Raw genomic sequence first — 9,465 nt, forward strand, 5'->3', positions numbered from 1 at the left:
AAACATGATATTAGCACCTAATGGTCTAGTTATCATGGGGAATGTAGTTCTGTGTCCAGATGTACAGAGTGCAGCATCAAACCCTCCCAATGGCGCTGCTGCTAGGAGAGAGGCTGTGATGATGATGTCGTACAAGTAAATAAAACTATGCTGAGATAACTGCAAGCTTTTTTTTTTACATTTTAAATTGAACCTAATTAAATGAAGTTCAGAAATGTGTATGTTATCCAATGATTGATTAATTTGATAAAATAATGGGTTGTAATGAAAAAATCAAGCGAAGGTTTTCTTCCCATCCACAGAATATTTGATAAATAGCTGATTTAACATGATGACAATTTTAAGTGAAGCAATCTAAAAAATACATCATATTTAAAACACACAAACAAAAAAAAACCAAAGAGAAAAATTTAACTCAAGCACTATTAAAGACTAGCTGATGACCCGGCATTGCCCGCTTATGTATTTGGCTGGTGTTGGCTTCGCCCACTTTTTCTAACCATAGCACACAATTACTCAATTATTCAATGACCAAGTTTGTGAGCTTTGCAGTCTGTGGCATCAATAATTTGCATTGAAATGAGACAAATTGTGGCTCCACCCCTTGTTCTGAGTGTGAACCCCAGTCACCCAACAACCAACTGTACCAGGTTGAGGCTTGTGCCATTCAAAGTGCAAGAATGGCAGCAATTAAATATTCCCCTTGAAAATCAATAGGTGAATTTTGATTGGCTTTTGTAGACTCCACCCACTTATCTGAATATTAATTCCAGTCACCCAGTTACCGGCTGAGCAAAGTTTGAGAGCCCTGCCATTAACAGTGTAAGAATGGCTGCAGTTTACATTTTCCCAGTGAAATTTGTATTTGTCTCCGCCCACTTTTTGGTTGTGGGGATAAAAAGTATCCTATATGTTATTCCCGGTAATGTACTATGTGTGTGCCAAATGTCATTCAAATTGTTCAGCCATTGATAATATTAAAAAAAAAAAAAAAAAAAAAGGATAAATTGAACTGTGCATGTCTGTCTTAACACTTTCCAAACCTATGTCGGTCTGATTGGAGTTTTCAACCTTCAACTTCAATGTTGAACATAGTCTGGCAAGGAGAAATATGGATGCCGCCCGCTACATGCACCCTGGCCAAATTTAGTCCTGCATGGTGTCAACCCCTTTTAATCAAAGTGACAAGCTAAGGCATCAGGCTACTCATATCAAAAGTACTGTACAAAGACCGGCACGTTGATTACTTTCGGAACCACACTGTGCCGCGTAACTGAGCTGGTGCGTGTGCAATGTGGGGCGGATCTACAGCGCAAGCTGGTACTGGCCTTGTCCCCCCTCCCTGCTGATTGATGAGACCTTACCGACTTTCCCAGCAGCAGCACTCAGTGATCACACATGTGACCCGCCCCCTCATACGGCAGAAAAAAAGTAGGAGCTGGGGGGGGGGGGGGGGGGGGATCAAAATATTGGATTGGAAAATGCTAGGGGAGGTTGGAGTTCTTTTTTAATAAAGGAAAGACTTCCGAAGTTTGCCTACTTGCAAGAATACAACTGGCAAATGCTTAGCCTGGGAGGCAGCTGATGACTGCAACTAAGTAGCTCAAGCAGTGCAATAATAAGCTAAATGCACACGCTTAAGAATTTAAACATCACTCCAAGTAGCGCTGAAGATCTTGATGGACGTCTATAATGCTGATTCGTGATGAAGAGCGGAAAAAAACGAGTAGGCAACAGCGACAGGAATAGAATGGAGTGAGGTGCGCACTCTGGGGAATACAGAAATAAAGCTTTTAAGGAGATGTAAAGCGTTAATATTATGCAAGGCCTGACAATCTTCCTGCTTGTGCCATGTTTGCTCAGAGAGGAAATTTCTGCTCTCTGGGAAGAAAATTACTTCTCCGAAATATTCAACCTTGAGAGCTTTGACCATGCTGTGATCTATTGTGCACTGTTTCCTAGACAGCAGGTAGGGAGCAGAAATGTAATTTTTATGAGGTGTGACATGTCCCCCCATTGGACAAGTGCAGCTTTCATATCCCCTATATTACAAATGCAGCCATCAATTACATTAGCTTCTGTGATAAAACGTGCATGTTGTCACACATGTGGACACACGTGGTGTGCACAAAACGCACACAGAAAACTGACAGATGAGTGTGCTCCAAGCGTCAGCTTATTACACTCACTCTGTCCACTTCTGATGGAGCAGAACTGGCTCTGCAGACTTCTCCAGCATCACTTCAGTACAGAGTACTTAGGGAGGGATGGAGAGTTGGGGCTCGGTGCTGTACTCGAGAGCCTGCTGCACACTGAATAGGGAATGTCTACAAATCTTTGTCTGCAAAACTTTGAAGGTTTCCTTATCAGTGGCTGAGCAGATGCAGTCAATTAGAACAATTGTGCAGAGAGCAGAAAGCTTTTTCTCTCTGTGCCCTTAGTTGTCAGTCTCTCAGGACAGGGAAAAAAACCTTCTTCCTCATGGGTCCCCTGGCCTGTGCCTCCTGGCCCCCTGCAGCTGCATCCCTTGCAGGGTGTATTGTTACGACCCTGTGTCTCAATTAATGCAACCATAGTGTCCCTCGTATAACTAATACAGCTATTGTTTCCCTTGTAAAACATGCAGCCATCATTTTTTTTAAGTGTTGTTGTCATCATCATAAAATTAGGGCAGCCATTGTGTTCCACATATGTCAAATTTAAACGAGTGTAAGGTGAAGTTCGGCCATGGGGGAAGGAGAGGCAGAGCATGAAGCATGGCTTGATGCACAAGTTTTTGTCTCGTCAGAAAAAGAGGAGCTGTTTGGCTCCTCCCCCCTTCTCCGGTTCATTTTCACCTGGACCTGCTGAGCCAGATGAGCCTGTTGAAATGTTTTCCGAAAGGCCCGCTGCAATCTGACGGTACTGTGTGGTTGGCTCCACTGAGGAAGAGGAGCAGGCAGATGATGATGAGGATGATGATGATGATGATGATGATGATGATGTCCTTGATCTGACATGGGGCAAACAAAAGAGATCATCATTGCCATAGGCAGGAAGAGAAGGAGGAATAGGAAAAACAGGAGGAGGTTGCAGAACACCATCACAACAGTGACGTGAAAGCTGTTCATTTCTTTAGTCCAGAAGACCCTTTCTTGGGATCCTCTGCCTGTTCTTTTAAGCCAAGGCCACTTAAGGCCATGGCCTAGGGCACCACAGGACAAGGGGCGGGTGAGCAGCAGGCTATCCTAGGGGAAAGGGTCACCTGGCTACTAGTGATGTCGCGAACCTCCGAATTTCGGTTCGCGAACCCTGTTCGTGAACTTCCGCGGAAGGTTCGGTTTGCGGAAACGTTCGCGAACTGCAATAGACTTCAATGGGGAGGCAAACTTCAAAATTTAGAAAAATTTCTACCGGCTGGAAAAATGATAAAAAACATGTTTCAAGGGATCCAATACCCGGAGGAAGACATGATTGAGTGAAATACACATCAAAAGTCCCAGGAAAAATTCTAGATTTCACATAAACCCCTATTTTAAGGTCCCAAATCTCATTCAATGTTCAATTACAGGCCTACACTACTTTACAACATCAGGCAGTGTATCCCTCACTCCCTCCCTCGTCCCGGAGGGAGGAGGGTCCGGGAGGAGGGTCTCATCTTCCAGGAAATTGTAGAATTTCAAAAGCCAGCTTATATACCTTGGCCGGGAATTGAACCCAGGTCTTGGCCGGGAATTAAACCCAGGTCTGAGTGCTTGGTAGCCAGCTCTCTTAACCGCTATACCACCACCAACACTACATGCTGAAGGCAGCCGAGCATGTACCATTATGATCTATCTTAGAGAAAAATGAGGTTGCTGAAAGATTTGTAGGCTTTTAAAAGCAAGCTTACATACCTTGGCCGGGAATTGAACCTTCGGATATCCAAATGGAAAACCGGAAGTAACCTTTAATTTGCTTTAAAAACGTGGCACTTGCCAAGTGTCACGTGGCACTTGCTAAGTGTCACTTGCCAAGTGCCATGTGACACGTGCCACGTGCCAATTGCGAGTGACAGTCAGACAGCAGAGGAGAAGACACTACTGCACACTAACTGTCACACTGGCACTGCTCACAGCACAGCAGTTCTGTAGAAAGCTAGCACAGTAGTATTGTACTACTGTACTAACTAACTACACAATAACACAGTAATCCTATTCCCTAATCCCTAATTTACCTAACCTATACCTAAGGCTAATAGCTGGCCAGCAGGCAGCAGCTGGCCTGGTCTGTGCAAAGCAAACACACAGACACATAGCAGCTGCAGCAGGCCTGCAGCACACTGACTGTCATACACTGACATCAATAGTGTAGTGATAGTGAAGGGGTTAATCACTGAACAGCTTTAGGTTTATAACTGTGAACAGCCCTTGCTAGCCTAGCAGCACTGGAGCATGTCTCTCAGTGTGCCTTCAGCAAGCCAGGGCGATATGTCTCATTATGGCAGCCCTCCTTATTATGCAGGGGGGCTGGCCAGTGTTCCTTTCTGTGATTGGGTGCCAGGGCTTAGACTGGGAGGCCTCTGATTGGCTCAATGAGGTCAGGTGGGGCTGGCCAGGGTTCCCCTCTGTGATTGGTTGCTAGGGCTTCTGCTGGGAGCCCTCTGATTGGCTCCAGGACGTCATCACCTTAGTTACAGTATTTCGGATCCAGATATCCACAAAATACAATACAATAATACAATAACATTTGTAAAATCCGTGGATATCCGTTTCATGCGGCAAAATATCCGCAGATAGCTATCCGGATTTGGGCCCAACTATCTGGGATCCGAATCCGGTCGGATAGCGTAAAAAAGTTCGGATATCTGGGTTACCCGGATATCCGGAATCCGGATGAGCGTCCCTGCTTGGCATACATTCGTTTTCACAGCCTGGTGACTTTAGCAAAGGGTGAGCCAGGTCAGGTGCCAAAATGACCTGCTTCGAGGCCTTGCCAGTAGAATAAAAAAGCCTCCTAGAGGGGTGTAGGCATGGCTCCTACCATGGGCACCATAGAACCATGGACACCATGCCTGCTGCCGTGTTATTATGATGCCATGCCTGCCCCTGTGCTGTGCCCTATGCCTACCCCTTTTCTGTGCTGCCATGCCTGCCCCTGTGCTGCGCCCCATGCCTGCTCCTGTGATGTGCCACCATGCCTGCCCCTGTGCTGCGCCCCATGCCTGCTCCTGTGATGTGCCACCATGCCTGCCCCTGTGCTGCGCCCCATGCTTGCCCCGTGCTGTGCTGCCAGTCCTGCCCCTGTGCTGTGCCACCATGCCTGCCCCTGTGCTGCGCCCCATGCCTGCCCCTGTGCTGCTGCCCCCATGCCTGCCCCCGTGCTGCGCCCCATGCCTGCCCCTATGCCGCCAGTCCTGCCCCTGTGCTGCTGCCCCCATGCCTGCCCCTGTGCTGCTCTGCTATGCCTGCCCCTGTGCTGTGCCGCCAGTCCTGCCCCTGTGCTGCTGCTCCCATGCCTGCCCCTGTGCTGCGCCCCATGCCTGCCCCTGTGCTGCTCTGCTATGCCTGCCCCTGTGCTGTGCCACCATAATTATAGAAGAGTATCTAGAGGGATGCAGACATGGCTCTTGCCATGGGCGCCAAAGAACCATGGGCACCATGCCTGCTGCCACGTTATGATGCCATGCCTACCCCTGTGCTGAGCCGCCATGCCTGCCCCTGTACTGCGCCCTATGCTTGCTCCTGTGATGTGCCCCATGCCTGCCCCTGTGCTGCTGCCCCCATGCCTGCCCCTGTGCTGCTGCCCCATGCCTGCCCCTGTGCTGCGCCCCATGCCTGCCCCTGTGCTGTGCCGCCATTCCTGCCCCTGTGCTGTGCCGCCATGCCTGCCCCTGTGCTGTGCCACCATGCCTTCCCCTGTGCTGCGCCCCATGTCTGCCCCTGTGCTGCGCCCCATGTCTGCCCCTGTGCTGCGCCCCATGTCTGCCCCTGTGCTATGCCGCCATGCCTGCCCCTGTGCTATGCCGCCATGCCTGCCCCTGTGCTGTGCCACCATGCCTTCCCCTGTGCTGCGCCCCATGTCTGCCCCTGTGCTGCGCCCCATGTCTGCCCCTGTGCTGCGCCCCATCCCTGCCCCTGTGCTATGCCGCCATGCCTGCCCCTGTGCTGTGCCACTATGCCTGCCCCTGTGCTGTGCCACCATGCCTTCCCCTGTGCTGCGCCCCATGTCTGCCCCTGTGCTGCGCCCCATGTCTGCCCCTGTGCTGCGCCCCATGTCTGCCCCTGTGCTGCGCCCCATGTCTGCCCCTGTGCTGCGCCCCATGTCTGCCCCTGTGCTGCGCCCCATGTCTGCCCCTAAGCTGTCGCTCCCATGCCTGCCCCTGTGCTGTGCCACCATGCCTTCCCCTGTGCTGCGCCCCATGTCTGCCCCTGTGCTGCGCCCCATGTCTGCCCCTGTGCTGCGCCCCATGTCTGCCCCTGTGCTGCGCCCCATGTCTGCCCCTGTGCTGCGCCCCATGTCTGCCCCTGTGCTGCGCCCCATGTCTGCCCCTAAGCTGTCGCTCCCATGCCTGCCCCTGTGCTATGCCGCCATGCCTGCCCCTGTGCTGCGCTCCATGCCTGCCCCTGTGCTGTGCCACTATGCCTGCCCCTGTGCTGCGCTCCATGCCTGCCCCTGTGCCTCTCCATCACTAAGACCTCAGAAAAGATTAATTCTGTTATCTGGAGAACATGGCTACTTAATTTATGTATGGAGCGCGCACTTGGCTTAGTTTTAGAAAAGAGCACAGAGAAGAAATAATGAGAGATATTTCCCAAAAAAGTAACTTCAGCAATATCCCGGGCCAGAAAATACAGGCAACCATAACATATGTACACGGGAAATGATGCTACTTTCTTTTAAAGGGGTTTTAGATGGGGGGGGGGGGGGGGGGTGCACAATATCAATGTTTGCCATAGTCTCTATGCACACTGTCAGCCCCCTTTCTACTCATTCAGTGGGTTCAGCACCCACCATTTCAAAAACAGGATTCTATTTTTTAATTATTCTTTCAAAAACACACCAAAGCAAACATGTTTACCGTGAGTCTGACGTTCCCAGCTTCACACTGAGTCGCAAAGGTGAACAAAGGAGCACAGAATGGCGTATAGATTTATCTGCCGTGTCATCAGCAGACTACAGTCAGCGTCTGATATTTGAGGCTCAAACACAAGCGATAAAAGGAGAAAAGAGAGGAATTTTGATGTCCCGGAAGGCCCCTGGGATTGCTCCCTCGTATGCTTATCTTTCGTTGATGATTACATTCCCTGCATGATACCAAAAAAGAATTTGATTCCTGTCAGTCGTGCATTATTAATTAGCCCATCCAGATAATCTGCAAGTACAATTGCATTTTTTTTATCTCTCTGTCGATGAAGAGTATCAGTGAAACTTTGAGACTCTGGTTATTCCCTATAGCTGTCATTTCAGCAATTTGAGAAATGAATTCCTTTATTGGAACTTGCGTCAACATGTTTTTTTTCCCTTAAAGTTGCTGATGGAGCGGGTGAAGCAGAGCCGGGACAAGGTCCTCCAGCACCCAAGGCTGAGATGCCAAAGTGCGCCCCTCCATCCCTCCCACCCCAGCCGTCACACACTGATTGCTATTAGACTAAGAGGTGCCCCAGGTCATCCAACACCTTAAAGGACTTACGAGGCCAAGAATTGAGAAAAAAAAATAAAAAAAAAGTTAGCTACCTGCGTCAGCTTGTCAGGCATGGACGACACCCTCCGTGCCGTTCCGCCTGGTCCCGCCGCTCAATAGCCCCCCGAACGGTCCCCGACCGCGCGGCCCGGGTCGGGCTTTCCAGCCTGTACAAAGATGGCGGCCGGAGCTGGCCGCGGCTGCGCAGTACGAATAGCCGCGAGTGCAGCTGCGCAGCTCTAAGGCCGACCCCCCGATCCACGCTACTGTTACGTGGATCGGGGGGTTGGCCTTAGAGCTGCGCAGCCGCACTCGCGGCTATGCGTACTGCGCAGCCGCGGCCAGCTCCGGCCGCCATCTTGTACAGGCTGGAGAGCCCGACCCAGACCGTTCGGGGGGCTATTGAGCGGCGGGGACCCGGCGGAACGGCACGGAGGGCGCGGACGGCGTCCTCCGTGCCTGTCAAGCTGACGCAGGTAGCTAACTTTTTTCTTTTTTTTCTTAATTCTTGGCCTCGTAAGTCCTTTAAAGGACAACTGAAGTGAAAGCAATATGGAGGCTGCCAGATGTATTTCCTCTTAAAAAATACATTTTGCCTGGCAGCCCTGTTGATCTATTTGGCTGTAGTAGTGTCTGATTAACACCAGAAACAAGCACGCAGCTAATCTTGTCAGATCTGACAATAATGTCAGAAACATCTAACTCCACCGTCCAGAATGTGAACAGCTCTTCCCTGGCCGGAAGTAAAAATAAATTGTCAGGCCTGGGGGATAAACATACAAAGTATAATTTTGTTCCGGTACATATAAGGCGTCAAGGCTGGATTTACCATAAGGCACTGTAGGCACATGCCTACAGGCGCCTGATGAGGGAAAGGCAGCTCAAACCACTCTCTTAGCACCTCCCTTCTTCCCTATGCAGAGTCCCAAGCTGAGTGTAAATGAGGGGTTACTCATCCAGCTCCCGGCATTCCACTGATGAGATCTCCCTTCAGTCGGGGGCACCTCTAGCTACTTAATACTGAGGATAGCTCTGGCTACCTAATACCAAGGGGCACCCGTAGCCACCTATAATGGGCAAAGGAAATAAGGGATAAATGATAGCTGAGCCAGCCAGCACAACTGCTGTGCGGTGCGGCGGGTGGTTTGTAGGTTAATGGAGGGTGAAGTCTGAGGTGCCAGGACATCTGTGCCTATAGGCTCCTGGGATGTAAATCCAGGCCTGTAAGGCGTAGATGCAAAAACGGCACAGAAATTTGGGCACAGGGTGAAATAAAAATATGGCTCACCCTGCTCCTGCAAAAGTGTGTTAATTACTATTCCCCATCCAGTCCGCCATGGACTTAGGGGGAAAGATCTAATTCGGCTGCCAGCTATTGCTTATTGCAAATTATGCTGTTTTTAAAGTAATTTGAGCGCCGTCTTTTGACAGCGCCCAAATTACTGATTGAGCGTTGCTGTATAATTCCCATTACAGCCTACGGCGCCGCCCAAATCTCCAGTGCAGTTTTGCGCTGTTACGCATGTAAATCACCAGCCCTCGGGCCCCCCTTGGATTCGGGCCCCATAGCAGCTGCTATGCTTGCTATGGCGATCACTACGCCAGTAGATTTGAATTCACTTATATAATATTGTTTAGTCAACAAGGGGTTTGTATTATTTTTACCTAAATTATAATGTGATTATTGTCTAATCTAGCCCATTCTCAGAATCTAATGAGCGGATCTGAACACACATGGCTGACCCTTATGAATATGTTGAAGTTTAAAACGGAATGTATTTTAACCGATGAGGCATGCAGGACGCAACGCTTGTTTCATTAGC

The sequence above is a fragment of the Hyperolius riggenbachi genome, chromosome 11 (genome assembly GCF_040937935.1).
Source record: "Hyperolius riggenbachi isolate aHypRig1 chromosome 11, aHypRig1.pri, whole genome shotgun sequence".
NCBI lineage: Eukaryota > Metazoa > Chordata > Amphibia > Anura > Hyperoliidae > Hyperolius > Hyperolius riggenbachi.